This window comes from Neolamprologus brichardi, chromosome 7 (genome assembly GCF_056152115.1).
Source record: "Neolamprologus brichardi isolate AB-2024 chromosome 7, ASM5615211v1, whole genome shotgun sequence".
NCBI classification, from domain to species: Eukaryota; Metazoa; Chordata; class Actinopteri; order Cichliformes; family Cichlidae; genus Neolamprologus; species Neolamprologus brichardi.
Window position 1 is genome coordinate 23,441,964 of NC_142110.1, and position 21,555 is coordinate 23,463,518.

The window sequence follows — 21,555 nt, forward strand, 5'->3', positions numbered from 1 at the left end:
GACAAATATAACATTGACACTAGATTTAAAAACACAAAAATCTTAACATACTATAGTTTTATACAACATTAAAATCATTCTGTAGCTCTTACAGTTAATGTGTTAAGCTACAGTTAAGCTAGAAGTTAGCACATGCACTGTGTAAGAAAACATTTGTTAGCTAGTCAGCAAGTCTACACACTTGTGTATCTCTCATCACTGGTACCTTGATGAGGCCCAGAGTTATTGTAAATATTAGAATTATCTAGAAATGAAATGTTTATTTCTGAGATTTTAATATTAGACTGAGGATGATGTAAACAGTTTTACATCTATTACACACTCACAGAGCACTCTATATCCTGGTAACATATAAATAGAAAATAGAAAAATTTAAATAAAATGTTACATTTAAAAGCACATCCGTTAAAGGTTTCAAAGAAGTGTAATTTGTTCTTTCCATTTAACAACAGGACCCAGAGTCCACATTATTATTAACAGCTACACCCTGGGGGGGAAAATGAGTGAGGTAGACCATCGGCACCAAGCCGAGCCTGGATTCCTGGATTGAGAGGTTTGCAGAAATGCCCTCCCTTTTTTTCATCATAGACTTCCTGTACTAAATGATCTGTTGACCCAGTGAGGCCAGTGTCGGAAAAATCAGGAGAACTGAAACTGCAGGTACCAAGCAGGACTCAAAGTAAAATCTTTAAAATCTTTTTTAGAGCCCCAGCGTAGGCTCAGTTGAGAAGAAGGACAAATCGCATTATGAACAGTGTGGTAGCAACCTTTCATACTGAACATTGTTACATCATCACAGAGGCTCTGGAGTTTTGCCAAATTATGTTGTTCCCTCCTGCAGAAAATAGTAGATTTAAAATATCTATTATACTCCCTGGTTACTTTGGCATGAATGCTTCTTAATTACTTTATGGTAAATAACACACTATTAGCAAAACACAGTGTGAAAGAATTTCATATTAAAGCTTTTTGGCTCATACACATGAAGAATTTTTTACCTTATACTTTTTACCTCTTGTTTTATTTATTTGTTTATGCTGTCAAAAACAAATCTACATATCATTTTATGTATTGCCAGTTTCACTTACAGTACATAATATGCTAGCTTAGTATATGTACTATTTTGTTTAAATCAATTAACTATGGAGTTACTGAAAATTTACACCAATATTACAACAAATAAATGTATTTAGTAGTTTTGTCTCTTGTCACTGGGTGGTACTCAGGTCTGAATCTGAGAGGAGCTCCTACAATCAGAAAGAGAAAACCATCACAAACTGTAGAACATCTCACAGACTTCAGGTTCTGTAGCTCTGCGCTTCCTTTTTTTCCAGTCTGCAGTTCTACTGACATGCTCACACAGCTGTTTTTAGATATGTAATAATATTCTTCTGGACAGCAGCTGAAAAAAAGTCCAGCCTGTTGCTCTTGCAGTGCAATACTAATAATAAAAATAGAGTAACAGTAGCATAAGCTAGTGACTGTGGAAGCCTGCAGATTTTTCTCTGCTTCACATATAAATCAATGCAGTGCCTCATCTTTGGCTGCCTGATACAGGTCTGAACATCCTTCAGTTTATTGTAGTCAGATATACAGCGTTAATATCTAAGCTACATCACTAACTTTTAATTAACATTTAAGCACATCAGAGATTTCTTTAGTCAAGGTAAATTCATTAATGTACACAGATTAGCTTCCAAACATCAGCTTCATCCCAATAGCTGACTGGTCATCTTAGCTAACTAGCTAATAATGTTAATTACTGATTAGGCTAGATATCACACATTTACCTAATGAAAAACTGTGACGATCCCTTAGATCCCTTATACTGATTTGTCCGGTTTAGTGCGGAATACCTCAGTCTGTCAGTTTGAAGCCCACAGTGGTGGTTATGGAAAGTAAACACTGGACCTCCATTCAGTGGCCTACTCTATCTGAAATTCCTGAACAGGGATATGCAAGTTTCTCCGTGACTGCAACTGCTAATCAAAGCTGTCGTCATGACATTTCACAGCATAATGTTAACAATTAAAACCAAATCAGAAAAAGTGACCCAGTTAACCCAAATCAGCATGATGAGCACTGTTAACAATGGCAGAAAGCATCTTTGGGAAACCTTCTTTTCTTTTAAGTTGATCCAAGTCTCATCCACTAGCATGGAGATAGCGGGTTTTACGACCTATACTGCACCCAAACACCAGGGGGCGACATTTTGGCTTCACTTTGGGGCTGCCGTTGGGCAGTCCATGTTTTCTGCAGTCATGTAAGGATAAGTGTCACTTTCACATATCTCTGACAGGCCATGCACATACTGACAGGAACACGGCTTAAAGAATTTCACTGTAACAAGCGCTCATCTTCACAGTTACTAGCAGTACAATGACTGACAGCATCAACATTCTGGATGGAGGTCATCTATGTGAACAGAGCACTGCATCCTCCAGATGCTCTTGCCATATTTGTTGCCTACAGGCAGTCAAGTATTTCTTTATTTCCTTACTCCCCAGGTTTTTAAAATGTCATTTATGTCTAATGGCCGTGCTCATTAGCTGCATCTGAAAAACACACTCTGGTCATTACTAGCAACATTTGCAGTCAGGCTTCAAGCTGAATTCTCTTTTTTGAGTCATCCGTCACAGCCCTGTTCCTTGGCAGTTGGCACTAGAAATGACGCAAAGCACAAATCTTCTAATTATCTGCAGCTATCTTTATATGCTTACATTGGTAGTGAATGTGTTTTGACAAGGCTGTTTTATCAGTGTAGCGAGAAACCCAATCTGGAACAACATCCATCATGTTAAGGCTGCCAAGGCCACTTGAGGGACTACACAGGCAGTAGTGCGCTACGAATTGCACTTTACCTTGGCATGATCCCCTTGTGGGGAGAGAAAGAGAGGCATGTACACTGTGATGGAGACAATAGCAACTATCTTTCATTATTTACTTGTCCAACTGTCAGATATGGACAAATATTACAAACAAAAAACAAACAAAAACCTTAGCATGCTGGTGAAGATTGCCCAACGACAACTCCTCAAAGTCAGGAAGATAAAAAGTTTCTGCAGCAACCAAGACATCCACTTTTGTCATTGTCAGAATCAACAGAAACCTGGCTTGGTATTTCTACGTTAACGGTGTAAAATAAATAAGTGCTTTGGAATCACACAGTGGCACACTTTTTAGATTCTGCATATTTCTTTAGAGGAGCGTTGTGTGGGTGTGCAACAGCCTGTCCAAGTGAGAAATAGAGAAAGAAGGAAAGTGGGTGGGGGAGCATGCTGGCTATCCTTTGTCAACTGCTCAGTGCCATTTAATGGCCTGTAAACCCCTTTGCTGGAGAAAGAACAGGCAATTAGCATACTGAGTGGATTACAAGATTGCTCTGACTCCTGGATTAATGTGTGCACTTAATCTTCTCTTTGCTAAGCGATTCTTGGATATACAGCTATTCAAGGGAAATGAATTTACCCACCTTCCAAAATACATGAAAAGGAATTTCCTCCATGATGACATCAAAATTGTTATAGTACAGCTACTTAATGCACTGTTGGACTGAACTGACCAAGATTTCTTTTTATCTATTTATGTCACATCAGATGGGAATCAAAGTGGCCCAAGTGCCCCTCTAGGCTAAGTACTCATCAAGTGCTCTTTGTTTGAGTCCAAGTGCCACTACCAATGTCAAGTTTCCCCTATGTGCCAGTTCCAAGTGGGCCACCTTGACTGACATAAAGACCTCAGTCAACATCATAAAATCACTTTCCTTTAGAAAACACAACATTAAACACATCAGACTGTCCAACAGCAATACCGTACCATGTAGCTAACGATTCTGGATTTTCTTTAGAGCATTGTCTCCAAATCTAATATAGCATGAAGTACTAAACATTTCCCTGCCTTTTAGGTACATACTGTTCTAATATTACTTCAAAGCCCCTTATACAGACTCCACTCACCACTGTGTACTAAATGATGCTTTGATACACCATAAACTTACTTAATTCCTTTTTATACAGAGGTTTTGGCATAATGGCATTCAGAAGTGCTCTTCGTGAGGCCTTAGCTTGTTCAGACTAACCCACACCAAGCCAGTGTAATTCCTCTCCAGTGGGCGATTTTTCATATGATGTGGAATATAGGGGGCATAACATCTTACACAACAGCAACGGCAGTCTGAGATGTCAGCTCTTCCACTTACACAAATGTCCATATCTCCGTAGTCGACTTAAAGGTCCCGCAACAAAGCCCCCCATTCTTCTTTTGTATCTTTCCATATAAAAAGTGTGAGGCAGAAAAATGGGACAATATTACAGCCTCAAACAGAGGCTTTACACGCCTACATAACTCTGTGTCCTTGAACTTAAACATTTTCTGAGTCCGTGGCAAAACCATCCCGCACAGCACACCATCTCCTTGATTGCTATACACTGGCTATTGTTGCTCTACATCAGGGGTAGGCAACTCCAGGCCTCGAGTGCCGGTGTCCTGCAGGTTTTAGATCGCACCCTGGGTTAACACACCTGAATCAAATGATTAGTTCATCACCAGGCCTCTGGAGAACTTCAAGAAATGCTGAGGAGTCATTTAGCCCTTTAAATCAGCTGTGATGGATCATGGACACATCTAAAACCTCCAGGACACCGGCACTCGAGGCCTGGAGTTGCCTACCCCTGCTCTACATGATAAATACGAGGCTGTACTCCATATCACCTCAAACTTTGGCTGCGTCTCCTGACTGTGCCATCATACTTGAGACACTTTGTCTATATGCTGGGTTTGATATGATCTTAAATCTATGGCTTACCACCTCACATTAGAATCTTGTACCCTGGAGCGGCGCCCAGAATGAAAAGTACAGCTAACACTCAGAACCAAGGCAGAGCATCATAAAATGGTAAAATGTACACACTGTGTCAGATAATGTCAGAATCATATATTCATACATTCATTCATTTATTCACAAGAAGCATTTTATTGAAAAAAAATCCTAAATGCTAAAAATACTATTTTGCTGGAGGTAAGCATATACCGGTGGGGGGCAGCACAGTGGCATGGTTAGCACTGTTGCCTCACAGCAAGAAGGTCCTTAGTTTGACTCCAACATCTGGCCAGGGCCTTTCTGTGTGGAGTTTGCATGTGTTCCCCGTGTTTGTGTTGGTTCTCTCCGGGTACTCTGGCTTCCTCCCAAAGTCCAAAGAGGTGAATTGGCCACAGGTGTTAATGTGAGTGCGAATGGTTGCCTGTCTCCCTGTGTTAGCCATGCGATAGACTGGAAACCTCTCCAGGGTGTACTCTTTCTTTCTCCTATGACAGCTGGGATTGGCTTCAGCCCCCCTGCAACCCTAATAAGGGTAAGCAGAAGAAAGTGGATGGGTGATAACCATATACCAATGGACCATCATGTTGTTGAGAATTAAAAATCAAAACAAAAAGCTTGTTTGCCTCACAATATTTTTTGAGAAAATGGGTGCAGTAGCAATAGCACAATGTATTGTTCCCTTCCTCTTAATATCAACACAGATTACCGTCTTCTCAGCCATTCCCTGCCTCCATCCTTGCAGATAAAAGGCTTTTAGGATGCACCCGTTCAAAAAACTCAAGTGCTGATTCACTGCATTGTGTCAAAAGGGAACAGATGGCTGTGGTGCAGTATACAGTACCTTCACTGTCAATTGAGACGAGTGCTCAGTGTTCCAGCAGCTAGACTGACACGTCATGAGTTACATTAGGATTTTACATCATGCTTTCATTCCTCAGACATTTTTTTGGGAATACAAAGCTGTAGAAAAAGAGCAAGGACAACAAGCAGAATGAAAAAGAAGGCCTGGATCCCTGGACACATTAAGAATGCGTTTTCTCCTTCGAAATCAATAATGTCTCATTGCCTTGAAGATCGCCAGGAATGCCATCGCTTCCAATTTATTCATTCATTCTTCTCAATGAGCACACTGTGGTGATCCCCTGTTTTCCATCCCATCAGCCCTCTTTCTCTTTCCCAGTCCATCTCGTGGGAGGTTCCTTTAAGTTGTTAAAATCTCTTCTCTGTCCCTTTAACAATGGTATTTGTCTGAAAATAAGTACACACAGTCAGCCCCAGCAGTCTGCAACTAGACCTGGGCGATAGAAGATTTTTTCATATCACAATATCTTTTTTTCATTTCAGGCGATAACGATATATATCACGATATAAGCCAAACAACTATATTTGTAAGATTTAAATGTGCTGTTGCTCACAAGTAAAATGTGAAATAATCAACAGCTTGTTTTGATTTAAATATTTTTTTCCCATAATAAGTTCAACAGGGTAGATGTACTTAAGGAACATGAGACTTTTTCAGATAAATAAAGGCAAATATTGCAAACTACACAAAAGGCAGCCGCTAAAGCGTTTAAGTTTCAAAATAGAACAAACAAAACAGACTACTAAATTGTCAGTTCCACTTAGAAACAAAATATTAATTCTAAAAATAAATCGTAGTTTGTTGAGATTGAGCATGCACCGGTTTATTGTATTTCCAGACTTGCTTTCAGCACAATTTACAGTGCGCGTTACTCTGTTTTTTGTCAGACTTGAAATAGCCAAAATACCGTCACACTACGGAACTTCTATGGCTCTTCCGTTCGACAATCTCTCCAGCATTAGAACCATCATCTGTTTTCTCTTCGGTAACCTTCGGTCACGCTCTCGGTTGATTTTTCTCTAGTCAACACACTCATTTCCTCCATTACCCGGGCGGCACGGCGGCTGGCTGCTTGCCAAACAAATACACATGTGACACTGCGGCTGTGATTGGTTCGGCTCTGCGCTACTTAATTTAGATTGGCTGTTCTTTTTTTTTTTAAGCGGACAAGAGCAGTGAGGCCTATCGCAATAGTTTAATTTTTCTATCGAGAAAAAGTTATTTCGCAATACATATCATTATCGTTCTATCGCCCAGCTCTATCTGCAACCCTGGGGCCGTAATTGCTGGATTGTATCAGTAGGAATGAGCTTAAACATTCATGTTTTACTCATCAGGCCTCTATTTAATATGCAGCACTAAGTGGGTATTTTTTTCCACACACATCCTTTGCCTCACTTTGTGAAAGCACCTAGTTGAGATGAGGAATCATTTCAACTCACTCTTCACTTTCCAACTTCCCCAAAACCTGCTCGGATTTACCTTCAAGGTGCCCTGCGACAGGTCGAGGTTGAAAGTAGAAGCTACTACACACCAGGGACTTCCTAAAATGTATTTACTCCTTAATTATCGACATTAGCCAGAGACGATGGGAATATTCAGGCTCAGACAGCTGCCGCCAGTTTCCAGCCTCTCTCAGAGTCTTCAGAGTGAACTGAAGACGTGAAATATACTCAGACATCACAGAAAGCTACAACCCACTGTGGGCTAAGAAATCACCAATCACATAGGTAACTTTAGGGGAAAATGCTCATTGCCAGATGTAGTTTTTAAGAATTGGCAGCCATCATATTTTCATCCTGATGCACCTATAAAAGACCATCTGTTTCATGTATTTTTTTTTATTTTTTTGGACTAAGCCATAGATTAGCAAGATTCATCTGTTAGTTCTCTCACTGTGAGAATAAAGAATCGTGTTTTATTTTCTGATGACCAAAACACCTGTAACTTCCTTAATTTCCAGAACTTCACAGAAATCTCAGAGGACACTCGTGTGATCGTGTGCTCTCGGTGAATCGCCGTCTGAGTTTGTGCATGTGTGTACACTCGCATCACTTCTGCTGAGCATAACAATAAAACACAGCTGAACTGTGAAACCCTTACTCAGCAACTTTAATGCTGGCTCTGTGAACAATGGGGTCAGAGCTTACAGTAATTTTTGTTCTCTCTGCATCAATATATGATGCTTCACTGGGGGCAATGAGAACCTGTCCAGAGTTATAAAAGTAATCTATTTGTGCCTGGTGAATGAACACACACTCTTTGAGTGAACACACACCCACACACTGCACACCTTTTGACCCTTCAACAGTGTGGGGTGTGAAATAGCAAAGCTTAACAGCTCAATTCCTCACAAAACCACTTAAGTCAACTCTGGTTTATTACAGCTAACGTACCATCTGCTTCCCAGGGTGGCTCCTCATTAAATATGGAGGAAATAAATAACATATCTTAATAAAGTATCTCACTTCTGAAGTGCTGAACCTTAATGTGACCAGTCCTAGTAGAGGGGAGGACTAACACAAGTTTGACAGCTCTTTTTTAAAATATATTTGACAGGCTGTGGAACATGGTGAAAAATGTAAGAAGTTTTTTTAGAGAGTGCTGCTCCTCCAGACAGTCTTGACAGATAATTTTTATCTGAACACATCCCAGGGAGAGTTGCAGGCTGTGTAGAGCATCAGAACAACCTTAGCCAAACTGAGCAGAGAGTTCAGAGTCTGGACTACTAATCCAAGCAAATAAACAGAGAAACCAAAGGAGAGCAGCCGAGTCGGTCAGAGGAGCAGACCTGAGGTGGAGCATTGGGGATAGATGATGAGCGAGATGGAGGTGTGGCAAAGATGAGCTTTCGAAAAAACCTTCATTAGTTGCAATAATTAGCTTATTAATTATTTTGCTTCAACCAACTGTGAAGGTGTTTTTAAAGCATAGGCATGTCACCTCTTTAATCTATTTCACAGCGAGTGATCTGGTTTTATACCCTCTTTATTTTAGTGCAACCAAAATGACACATAATCTAAAATTCTTTTTTTAACTTTTCCATAAAATATTTCTTCTACAATAACTACATATTTTAGCTGTTTTAGCAATTGTGTTGTGATGTACCTTTTTATTAGTGAATTCAAATTTATATTTAACTTTATGATGTAATAAATAATCAATGGTATTTAATTAATCATATATAAAATTTGCAAAACTAATAAACCTTCTGCAACATTATCTTAAATACTTCTAATCTAATCTAATCGTTTTTATAATTAGATAATTAGAAAATCCAATGAAAATGAAAATGCAACTTCCTCAGGAAATGACCTCTTTGCCATTGTTGTCACAGGGCACGGTCAAAATGACCCAGGTAATGTAATTTCTAGCATTATAAATTGACAATAATGCAAAGTAATCTCTTGTGTTCATCGATTTGCCCGGACAACTAAAGCCACCATTACTGTCACTGTGTATTAACAGACATATGTTGTGTGGGTGTGTAGATATCTGAGCATAAAAGCATAATAAATTGCTGCTCCTCTGATGCTGCTTAATTTAAGCCAGCCACTTGGGATGGTGTCGTTTATATGAGCATCTGTTTACCGTCGAACACCACTATATGTATTTATGGTAAGATAATATGTGAGAATGGTTTTGTCAAAATATTGTAACCGCAATTAATCACAACTTTAAACACTGGCTGGTACCATTCAAAATGAATGGATTAATAATTCAACAAGAGCTGTTAGAGAATGCAAGCTAGTTTTTAAAATATGCTTGGTGTGCAGTGTTGTGGGTTTTCTGAAAGGTGATAAATATTTATTTTTTAATAAGCTGAATTCCTTAGAACAATCACGGCAGAGCTGAGGAAGGTGGTCTTTTATCTGTTTTAGAGGGGTGTGCAGGTGTTGCTCCCTACAAATTTGTTTGCCAACTAGCAAAATTCATTTTTGCTTTTCAGGATTTGTTTAAGCTAAAATATATTTAATAAATCATAATGCAACGTGACTTCCACTCTAACTGGGATATTTAACTGTCCAATTACAAAAATTCTTTGGTGACTGAGTTACATTTCCAAGCTTTCAAATCAAGTCAAATTGTGTAACAATGTATATTTAACCACTAATTCTACAAGAGAAAGCTAAGATCTTTGATCTTGTTGTATCTTGTTTTATTGAAACAGAACACATTAATTCAACACTACAATTCAGCAGTAAAGCTGTTTCAACAGTCTTTGTTTCTCAGTCTATTTAGTTAAGCTTTCACAGTTTAAAGTCCTTTCCAGTTTCTTCAGTTCTGTTGTGCAGAACTTACTTAGACCCTCCCGTCTCCGACAACACTGACAATGGTAATGGTAAACAGTTTGATTTCATTGTATCCACTTCAAAGAAATTTTCACTAACACAGCAGCGCTTACTGACAGGAAAATTCAATAATTCACCTCAGTGACTCACTTAAACGTGTTTTGGGATTCTTTCATGAAGTTTTACATCTTCTTCCAGAGTAAATAGATGTGGACACTCGTCCTACACTCATGACAGATTAATGGCAGCCATAGTTGTTTGTCCTACATTGCCCACCGTAGCTCGGATTATACAATTAAATTGGGAGGAATAATAAAACAGAATTCAGTTGCTTGCAATTTGCAATCTACTGCCATCTAGTTGTGAGATTTTACACACTGTACCTTTAAAAAAGACATATTTCAAGAAACAGTCTCTTTAACACTTATGGTTAAAATCCATCCACCTCATCCATTTTCTTCTGCTTATCCAATTTCACATAGAAATCACAAGTTACAACAAAGTCAAGACACTAAAAATTCTTATGAGCAGCTCTTCAAATGTTTCTTCTCTACACGTTTTGCAGAAGCACCTGCACTCTCTATTGCCTAAGAATAACAGTGACTTCTATTTTATCCCACTGGACACATTGAAGAGCTTTGCAGATGGTCACATGCTGTGTTGCCTTCTTATGAAAAAGCACCACAGGCTACATTTGGGGAGGTACACTCTACAGGCAGGAAGCTTTATTGACAGCTCAAATGATAGAGGCTGCTGAAGTCCGCTTCTGGCAAAATGCAACAAAGCTGGCTACTACTTATATATGGCACATTCAATATTCACACCTTACCTCTATCTGTCAAATCTACCTTAGTCTTCCTCCTTTCATTTTATTGTTATATAGTAGCAATTCAAAGAATTTGCCTACATAACTATCTGAGATAATAAATAATTATTTCCTGAAAAGTTCTCTGAATGCATATATTTTTAAAAGTTTTTTTCCTTAATAGAAAAAAAGTTTGGATAATATTCCACATTAGTGTTCTGTTGATTTATGATCTAAGAAGTTACGTGTTATCATCCTCCAGCTTAGTAGTGACTTTCAAATGCACTATGCAACCATGAAGACCCTTTACCCCTGCAGCAGCTCCAGAGCCGGGTGACCCTAATTACAGTGTTGGCTTTGCTGCCAAACCATCTCATTGGAAACCAGCCACAGCTTTGGCGACCCTGGCATACGAGCTGTTCCCAATGGAAAGCAATTTAATGCTTGACTGCTCAAGGAACAAAATATATGCAGCACAAGAAATCCCTTAGATAAATTAGAGTAGGCAAGTGGACTCTGTTAGACCTTTATTTGAGGCCGTATAAGCCACATGTCACCTTAGAGGTGGCATGAAACCAAAACATGGCAGAAAGCAGCTGAGTTCTATTACCAAGCAGTGGGAGACTTCTAAAAGAAGAGCGGTGCACCAACATCCTGACAGGAGGAAAACCCAGGTGTACAGTAGAGTCGAGTTTCAAAGCAACCAACTAAGTTAGGATTGTTTATTTTTGGCCTTTTTGAAAAGAAAAGACTTCCAGGAATAATACATGGCTAGACTGTTGTTTAAGAGAAAATAATTACTCCTCCAATGAAGTACTTGAAGTGAATGAAGTAATGACGTACGTGTTCTGTTTGTCATTCAGCAAAAAACAAAACCTAATGTTGTTCCTGCTCCCAACTGTCTAGTGACATAACACAGTATTAAATCAAGTAATAAACAAGAATATTAAAAGCTCCCCTATAAAGTTTCTTGTTCATCTGCATTCTAAGAAAAAAATGTAATGAATCATATTCACATAAGTTTTGACCACAAAGTAAATGCTCTCTGAATTCCTCAGTGAAGTAGGATTAAAATAATAAGCAGGTGGAGAAGACAATCATTTCTCTTTCTTCTTCTGTTTATTGCTCATTAAGCCACTGTCTCTGCATAATTCATCCTTTTTATACTAGATAAAGGCAATTTACACCTCATGCCATAATTCTGATACAAGTGACAAAGTCTGGCAGCAATCTGACTTAACAATTTGCACATAGTATGCTGATTTGACAAATCAGTGGTCAGTAATTCGATCGTTTCTGTTATATAACTTTCATTTATTTTTTTAATAATTTGTTCTTATCAACACTGAACTTACCAGACTGGACTGTGTCTTACTGACAACCTTCAGGCAGTGCTACCTGATTTGTTAATTAAATTATTCAATTCTCTTTTTGTAATGTAATGCAATGACCAAGTACTGAAATCAGCTGTACTTTAGTGACAGGTCAGAGTTGTTAAGGGGACTTAACAACTGGAAATGAACCAAAAGTATAAGATGTCCTGACTTATCATTCTAATAAAGATATTGTTTCTAAATGCTTTTAAGGTATTGCCACTCATATATTGAAGATCATAGTAATGTTCTCAAAAATACTTCAAAAGTTGTAACAGAAAATGACCCTCTCAAGTATAGTGGGTAGTATGGTTCAGAAGCAAATTAGTCTGGATTTTGAGGTGCTCAGTTAGAGTTAAGACCACGATGACCTTTAGATTGAAACGATGTCCTGGGGAGTCAGACCCATTAAGCACAGTAGCCAGAGTGAGACCCACATTGAGAATCCATCTCTTTAGATTAGCCAACAGCAAACAGGCCAATGACTCCTGTCTCCTGCCTGGGTGGAATGACGTATGCAATGCCTTGAAGCAGGCTTGACAATATAGTACCATTTTCCCTTCTGAGAATTGGAGTTGTGCTTCCATCTAACCTTTTTTTATTTTTTACAAAAACATACAAAGGATACATACTTTCCCACTAGGCAAAGATAAGACTAGACCGCATTGTAATTGTGCTCGCACTAGGCACAGTTGCTTTGTTCAATTTGTTTGTACCATTGTCTATTCTTGCCACTTGCCCGTAAGCCTCACACAGCCCTTAACGACTGAAATGGGAAAATTTTAAGATCGCGCTACTTCTACTTCTTCCAGGCCAAGTATGCATGTCGCTCTTGCACTTTCCGTCTCTCTCTTTGTGTATACACACTTGAAAAGACCTCATGCTGAGCAAAATCAAGTTCATGATTTTGTGGACTTTGCGGCTCCATCCTCTCATATGTACTATAGATTTGTTATTTACCAATCTCATCAGTTTTCACAGAGGAAGCTGTTGTCTAGGAATTTGTGGAGTAGCGATCACACTATATGATCTATGTGCTCTAGTGCAACTGAAGCTCTCCCGGGCTTACCTACCCGACCGGGGACAGTTTGCTTTGCTGTGCCTGGGCATGACACACAGAGATCATAGTAGACAAACAAACTGGACTTTGAAGGTCACTTTGCTTGTGAGTACGACCTTAGCTGTTGCAGAATGTTAACTAAACCTTTACATATACATACTGTAGATCTACTGTACATCTAAAATACAGCTGAATTAGAAGACAAATGATTGCAGACTTACTCATTTATATATTCAACTCAGTGTCATCCCATCATCACATTTTTAGGGTTTCTATAGTCAGTAACTGATAATAAATACTTTCAATACCTAATGGTTATTTTTTCTGTTGCCCAAAGCTGCATAGTATGATTTTACATGGCTCAGAAACTAAGAGGAGTATTAAAAAAGAGACATAGTGAGACCACAAATCTAACAGTATTGCAAAATACATTATCCTAGTAAGCACAGGCAAAAATGTCTGATTTAAGCAGGCTGATTAAATTAATTAAATGTTGTTACCAACTCTACAAACATTTCTCTTCTAATGGCCTTTCCAACTTACACATGGTGTGCAGAGTCCACTGAATAGCTGTCTTTTTATTTATTTTTTAAAATTTAATTTATTCTTTGTCTGGGAGGATAAGCGGAGCACAGCTGAGTGACTATTTCAGGTTTGTTAATATTCTGCTTTATTTATATTTGAAAGCTTCTTGATTTTTTAAGAGGATATATAAAGAAAGATTTCATCAATTTTGGGGGGGTTGTTTTCCAACAATTTAACACAGTATAATTTTTTGTGTGATTGTATTTTGTATTCATATTTAGGTTATTTATTTGAAACTGACCAAAGAAAGACTTTACATTTTAGACCAGCCAGAATTAGGATTTTGTTTATTATATATAACTAATACCTAATTTTATTATTTAAAATAGTGTTCTGTAATGTTCTACAGCACACTCATCATGTTCAAATTCTGACAGAACAGAAAACAAATATTTAAAATCTAAATTAACTATAAAGTATAACTTCAGTTAGGAGTAAAAATGACATTTTAAGCTTGACAGAAAAAGCTATTTTATTTATATTGACTATTGATTTATACCTGTCACTACTATACTACTATCTCTACCAGCCCTATGTCAGTGTTTTACTCTAAAGGTAACACCAAGTCTGTAAATGATTCCAAGCAATACCCTTTTGTAGTACTGTTTGTTGTTGAACAGTCATCTAGGTTTGCCTCTAAGTGCTGAGTATATTTACCCTCTATCCAGTGCTATGCTTTGTTGCACTCTGTGAAACAAGGAAGAATTCAATTACATGGTGGCCGAGGCCCTGACAAGAGCTCACTCTTGTTTCAATCACCCCACAGGTAGATATGGGGATGAGAGGAAGTGGCATGCCAGTTACCACACCATGGACCACAAGGAAGCAATGAGGCGTAAGGAGGCGCTCAGAAGGTGGTGGTCAGTGGCATGGAAAGACCAGCAGGAGCAGGAGTCCTGTTCATCAATAAACAGCATCTTTGTCTGTTAAGAGAACTTTATTTAGAAAATCTAGAAATATAAAACACGAAGATGGGCAAAGTAACAGTGTTTCAAAAGAAACAAAATAAAGTAGATAATATCAAATTTGCATGTTTGGAGTTCTGTATAAAATTAATATTATATTTTAATGACCCAATGCACGGCATGGAGAAAAAACTATTGTAAGTATGGTACATTGCAATATTTTATGGCCTTTTTATTCCTAAGTTGCATTAGCTTTTTTTTTCTTGCTTTTTTCAAAGAATTCTCCAGTTCAATTTCACATTAAGCACATTTGAAAACTAATGGATTCATGAACAGACTCAAAGAAAAAGAGCACCATCAATCACCACTATTGCCACACTTATCATTGTGTTCATAATTTTACTGTACAAACAACTGTGGGTCCATGGCTGCAGAGCCCATTTATGGCACTAATCAACCATGTTATGAGTCCACAATGATAATTAATGGGTTATACTGGTAGTCGGAAGGCATCATGGAATCAGAGCAAACTGTTGTTTGTGAAGCCCTGTATATTTCTCCATTTTCCTCTCCATAATGTGCTATCATTGTGTGCATTTCTTGGGGCAGGACTGTCTCCGGTGATTGAATGCCACTGTGTCCTGGAGGAATCCAGATCATTTAACTGCTATTGTCTTCAGTTCCCTATGGACACTTTTGTGTGAATGTCTGTGTGCTTGCGCATATTGCCTATAAATGATATAAATGGTTAAAGCCTATAGAGGGATATTGGGAAAACAAAAACATACCAACAGGCTGGCTGACAATGACAGTTTACTAAAGAGTGGGGTGTTAAAAGGTGCATGGGAGGCAACTTTTATCAATGCTGGTGAGAAAGTGTAAAAAAAAGCAATACTGATGTCTTAAGTCTGATGAAAAAAAAAAAAGAAAGACAAAAGGTATCAGATAAAGACACATACTTTTACATACATTCTATTCAAAGTACAGGGTGTCTGAACAGACAATTGTTTTGGTTTTGGTCAATTATGTTCATTCTTACAAAAGCACTAATCACTGAAATTTTCAATTTTAACCTGGCAATGACTTGTGAAATCAGACTATGCACAAGTCTGGGGCCACCATTAACTTCTTTAAATTTTTTATTTTAGAGATTGTAAACAGATTATGGAACAACCAAAAAGGCAAAAAAATGTAAAAGAATCAGCAGCTATGGAGCATTTTAACATGACATCTCCCATGGTGGTTAGTTAGACCCTCCCTGCTAACCAATCCTCGGATATGAGCAAGAGAGAGATAACTGAAGCCACACCGGGTCGGACTTTGCCGGGATTAACAAAATCCTTGTATGGTGATAAGGAACCAGGACACATTGATGAGATATGGGCTACTGGAACATAAAGGCAGAAGTGGGCAAGAGATGACAGCAGGGTGCTGTTGCAATGCTACTATGCAAGTAACCCCAGTGGAAGGGATTACAGGAAGAGGCTGTGGGACCTATGGAATCTTCAATAACCAACAGCCAGACAGATGGCAAATACAACTCGTAACTCAGTGTTTCAATATTCAGAAGAAGGAATCTGTATCATAGCTGAGATAGATGAGGTACTAACAAATGCACAATATAAATGCCATGGCAAGAGGGAGCCAGGACGCCAGCTCGGGGGGGGGGGGATATCCTCACTCCACCCGAGATTGGGTACCAAGATTCAAATACAACAGAAGGATTGTTGAGTGCGAGAGCAGGTGACTGGAAAGATAAGATCATGGGAAAGCTGCAAACCTGAACCCTCCATAGCTTATTACCGAGACTATGTGAAATATCCTCTGAAGGTCTACTAGAAGATGTGAATGCAGCATTACGGGCAACCATCACAGTGGCAGACATCTAAGAAAGGGTTTCCAGGATGAAGAATTGGACAGGATCAGGCCCTGACATGATTCATGCCTACTGGCGGAGAAGCTCTCTGCACTCCACGAGCACCTGGCAGCACACATGAACCAGCAGATAATAGATGAGGCACACCCAGAATGGCTAACTGAAGGCAGGACATCAGGACTGACCCATCCAACTACTGTCCAATAACCTGCCTCAGTACCACATAGAAGCTCCTGTCAGACATCATAGTGAGTAAGATGGACAGGCACATGGCTCAATACATGAGCTCTATCTACCACAGACTAGTAGTAGAGCAGTAGACTGAGACTGCAAGACCAGACTGACCAACCTGTTCATCACCTGGATTAACTACAAGAAAGCCTATGACTCAGTGCTCCACAAATGGGAATCACGAAGAGGCCTCTAGGAAAGCCGCAACTGCCAAATACCTGCAGAGGGAAAGGCGTGAGGAGTCAGGTGAATGGAAAGAACAAGATTTGGGCAGTTAACACCTACACTCTGTTGGTAATCAGATAACCCCCTGGAATAATAATAATAAGGTGGCCAAAGCGGAGGTAGAAGCCACTGACATCAAGACAAGGAAGCTCCTGACCATGCATGGAGGGTTTCAAGTCAAGTCCAGCACTCTGAGACTGTACCCTAACTGAAAATATGGAGGACGTGGACTGGTGAGTGTCAGAACCATTGTTCAGGATGAGACAACAAAGATTCATTGGTACATCAGAAAGATGGCCACAACCAACCATGCAATTAGAGAATACCTCAGGCAGCAGAAACATGAGAAAGAAGAGGGGGAAGGAGAAGAACCATCATGAAAGAACAGGCCCCTGCACGGTATATATGACAGGCACATAAAAAAAGTGTCAGATATGCAGAAATCCTACCGGTGGCTGGACAAAACTGGACTGAAAGACAGCACAGATGCACTAACCATGGCAGCACAGGAACAAGCTCTCAGGACAAGATCGATAGAGGATGGGATTTACCACACCAGGCAAGACCCCAGCTGCAGGCTGTGTAAAGTTGCCCGTGAGAGAATCCAGCACATAACATACATGGAACGCCATAGCCAGTTAGCTGGCATACTATACGGAGACACCATATGGCTGTAAAGTCCTGAGGTCAAAATGGGACATGCCCAATAGGGTGGTCGAGAATGACGGAATAAGATCCTGTGGGACCTCCAGGACATCACAAACTGTTGATGGCTTACCAGCCAAACATAGTAGTGGTGAACAAGCAGAGGAAGATGGACATAGTCACTATAACGCGGTTCACCTTTTGCAGCCTTGCTGTTTCGGAGATTTTTTTCTTTTTGTGCAATTTTGCAAGGTTTTTTTTTTTTTTTTTTTTTTTTTTTACAGTGCATTGTGTTCTGTGTCCTAATTGGCTGTAGACCATTGTCAGTCAATCTCATGCTGTGGTCCTGTACAGTACAGAATGCATTCAGCTTGTTAAAATTACATACATCTTCTATCGCTAGCAGTGTGACTCTGAAGTGCTGTACTGTATGTTTGCAAGTTTTCTCCCCAAAAGCACAGCAATGTCGATGAAACGTTTTCCACCGTCAAAGGAACCTGTGGGTGTCTTGGTTTCATTCTATAATACTGGACTTATTTTTCTATGAAAGTTTGAATTTTGAGAGTGTTTAAACAGGACAGAAAAGTGTGAAAATTTTCATGCCTGTCTGGTTTACAGCTTTAAAACATCTATAATAATTGTTAAAAATAAAGTTGGCTACTTCACGGATTTTACCCATCGCGGCTTAGTTTTAGAACGTAACTACAGTGATAAACGAGGGACCACTGTATATCCAGCAGAGCTCTGCAGGATCTTCAACAGCATTCTAAGAGAGAGTGGGGGCATTGAGACCAAATGGACCATGTTCAGCACCTCCATTGCTGAAGCCACTGCACTAAGCTACGCAAGGTGGTTGATGCCTGTCGTGCTGGTAACCTCCAAACCAAATAGTGGACACCAGAGGTGAAGGGAGCCACCAGGCTGAAGGAGTCCTATCGGGCAGCTGATAGCTACCGACGGGCCATGCAGAAAGTGGCTCGGGCAGTGGCTGAAGCAGCATTGAAGAGATTCTGGCAAACCATCAGGCAACTCAGGAGGAGAAAGAAGTGCTCTACCTTCTGACTTTGACTGAGTAAATTGTCGGGCGGAAGGAATACTTCGAGGACCTCCTTAATCCCACTGGCACGTCTTCCATGGAGGAAGTAGAGTCTGGGGACGAAGGGGATGACTCACCTATCTCCAGGAGCAAGGTCACTAAGGCAGTTAAACAGCTCCTTGGTTGCAGAGCCTCTGGGGTGGATGATGTCCACTTGAGTTCCTGAAGGCTCTGGATGTTGTAGAGCTGTCTTGGTTGACACACCTCTACAATGCCTCTACAATGTTGAGTGGAGATGAGGGGCGGTACCTCTGGATTGGCAGACTGGGGTGCTGGTTCCCCCCGGTCCTCCGGTCCCCTTTCTTTCCTGATGTGTAACCTAATGGGTAGGGGAGACAACGTATAGCATAAGTTGAGGACAAGATTGCCTTACCTGTGTTTTCTCTTGATAATGTACCAGAAAAAGAGTCCTTAGGTATCCTGAGTGCCCTTTTAAAGATATTCCAAACAGGAAAATATTTAATTTAATAATTGTAATTATTGTAATTATGTCTACAATATTGATCAGATGTTAGTAAAAGTTATTAGATAAGATGTGTGTGTAGTTTAGTTTTGTCACAATCCTGGGTTTGGTGACCGAGTGTTTTGTGTTTAAGTTATACTCCTTGATTATTTGTTATTCATGGCTTTGGTTTTGTTGATGGTTTTCTGTTCATTTTATATTTGTAGTTCTAGCTCCTAGTTTCGGTCACTGTGTCTTCCCTGTGTTGCATGTTTCATATCCAGTCAGTCATGTCTCTGTGTCAAGTCCATGTCTCTGAGTCTACGTCTTTGCGAATGTCTCGTGTTTCCTGTTTGACTTTGATAGTCTTTGTCTTATGTCAGTGTATTCTGGTTTGCTTCCTTTGTCTCATTATGTCTAATTTGTCCCAACTGTATTTAAGCCCTGTGTCTTCCTCTGTGTGTTGCAGGTTCATCTGTGTTCCACTCGTTGTATTTCTCAATGTTCCAGCCTCCATGTTCCTCGTCACTTGTCTTCAGGTTCCCATCTCAGGTTTTTGTTCCATCTCGCAGGTTTCTAGTCCCAGGCTTTTGTTCCTTTGTATCATTTTTTAGTTTCACCCAGTTTGGGTTTTGTTTTAGTTTAGTCGCTGCCATGTTCAGCTTTTGTTTGTATTTCGTTTTCCCCACAGTGAATAAAGCTCACTCGCAATAAGCATTCATCAGTGCCTGCACTTGGGTCCTTTCTCTCGCCACTCCACATGTCTGTCACCGCGGCCGTGATAAGTTTAGTAACCTCAGATAATGGTATGGCGTGAGAGTCAATTAGTTGCCAGTTAACATAAGAGGCTGTTGTTGGAACCATGTCCCACCGCTGGGCTATATTGTTTTATTTTGTTTTATATTATGGTATGTTTAATGTCCATGAATAAACACGTGGTTGGTCTGCATAAGTCATTGTTAAGTGGCATTCCTCTAAAAATGTTCAAGTACAAAGATTGGTCTTAAAATGAGCAGAAAAGTAGTTAGAGTTTCATTGGTCTAAACCACTTTAAAAATTACAACAAAGCCTGGCTCTCTAGTCAAATTTACACCAGAGTATCATAGAGACACACACACACAGTCAAAAATCTCAAATAAAGCTGTAAGGGAACTTAAGACACTTTGAAACAAGAAACTTCAAATCTTAAAACCCAATCACCCTGTCCCTCCATGGCATACCTTTATCTAATGGAAAGCATATTTTGCAAATAAATTACATTACATGTCTGATTTTGGCAAAGTCAAACATGCCCGATTACATGCACGGATAAAATTTGTTTGTATGAATAAAAATTTATATTCTATCAAAGAGTATTTTATCTTAAGATTTGTTTAGGTATTTATATCTGTAAATTTACTGGTCAAATGATCTGATGAGACTAGTTGAATGTTGAATCAGTGAATGATAAAAATACCAAGCAGGAAAAGCAGAATCAGAAGATTTTCTAATGCTTCATGTAGAATCTGAGTCATGAATAAATTTTAAACACTTTTGCGGCTTTGTTTGCTTTAATATCCCAAAAGAGCCTTTATTTTCTTCTCTAATCTTCCATTTAAGTTGTATCTTGGATACAAAAGAAAAATTACAACTATAGTTCAATACAACCTCACTGAGAGTATCACCTTAATTATTCAGACTACTAAGCAGACTACTAATAGTCACATGGCATAATATTCAACAAGGGCCAGGAGTTTTCTGTTATATGAATACGTGCATTGGTTTACTCGACTTCTGACTACTCGTTTTGATCTCGATCTCGTTTTGATCGGACCTAAAAGCTTTCTTTAGCAACAAAATTTCTGATTAAAAAAATGTGATTGTGTTGTTTTTTTTTAAATAAAATGCTGTTATTGATTCAGTGATTCTGTTGACTATGGTGTGAAATTTTTATTTGCAATGTACAAGATTATACATTTCTTCAGATCCAGAGCCCAGTAAATGGCATGAGAACATTTTTGTCCTTGTTCATTTTGTTCTATTGATTATTTGCTAATAGCAAGAACAAATGCACACCAAATCTTCAAAACGACGAGTAAGCTAAACTGTCAAGTTGTGAAAAGGATAAAATCGTTCTGAAATAATGGATAATGAAGTCTGTTAATTCCTATTGCTGCTGCTATGTAAATAGTGTTTTTGGCAGTTGAGTTATTGTCCTAGCTCATGCCATGGTTACCAGAGCAGATGTTAGACTCCATTTAGGCAAGGCCATTTAGGTTATTGTTTTTTCCTAACCCAACTCATAAACTCCCTCTTTGAAAAAAGAGCAAGCAGTAAACTAAACACTGACTGAGACATAT

The 21,555-nt window shown here is 39.2% G+C and overlaps 1 protein-coding gene across 2 annotated transcripts in view; it reads right to left on the reverse strand.

Annotated features, from left to right (window-relative positions):
- mgat4c (mgat4 family member C) overlaps nt 1–21,555 on the reverse strand; it is a 109,744-nt gene that overhangs the window by 66,251 nt on the left and 21,938 nt on the right. The window contains exon 2 of one of the 2 annotated variants that reach the window (XM_035915383.2): nt 18,852–19,093. The exons of the other annotated variant lie outside the window; for it this stretch is intronic. The gene's annotated coding sequence lies outside the window, so the exon portion shown is untranslated. The remainder of the gene's footprint in view (nt 1–18,851; nt 19,094–21,555) is intronic. 2 annotated transcript variants of the gene reach the window in all.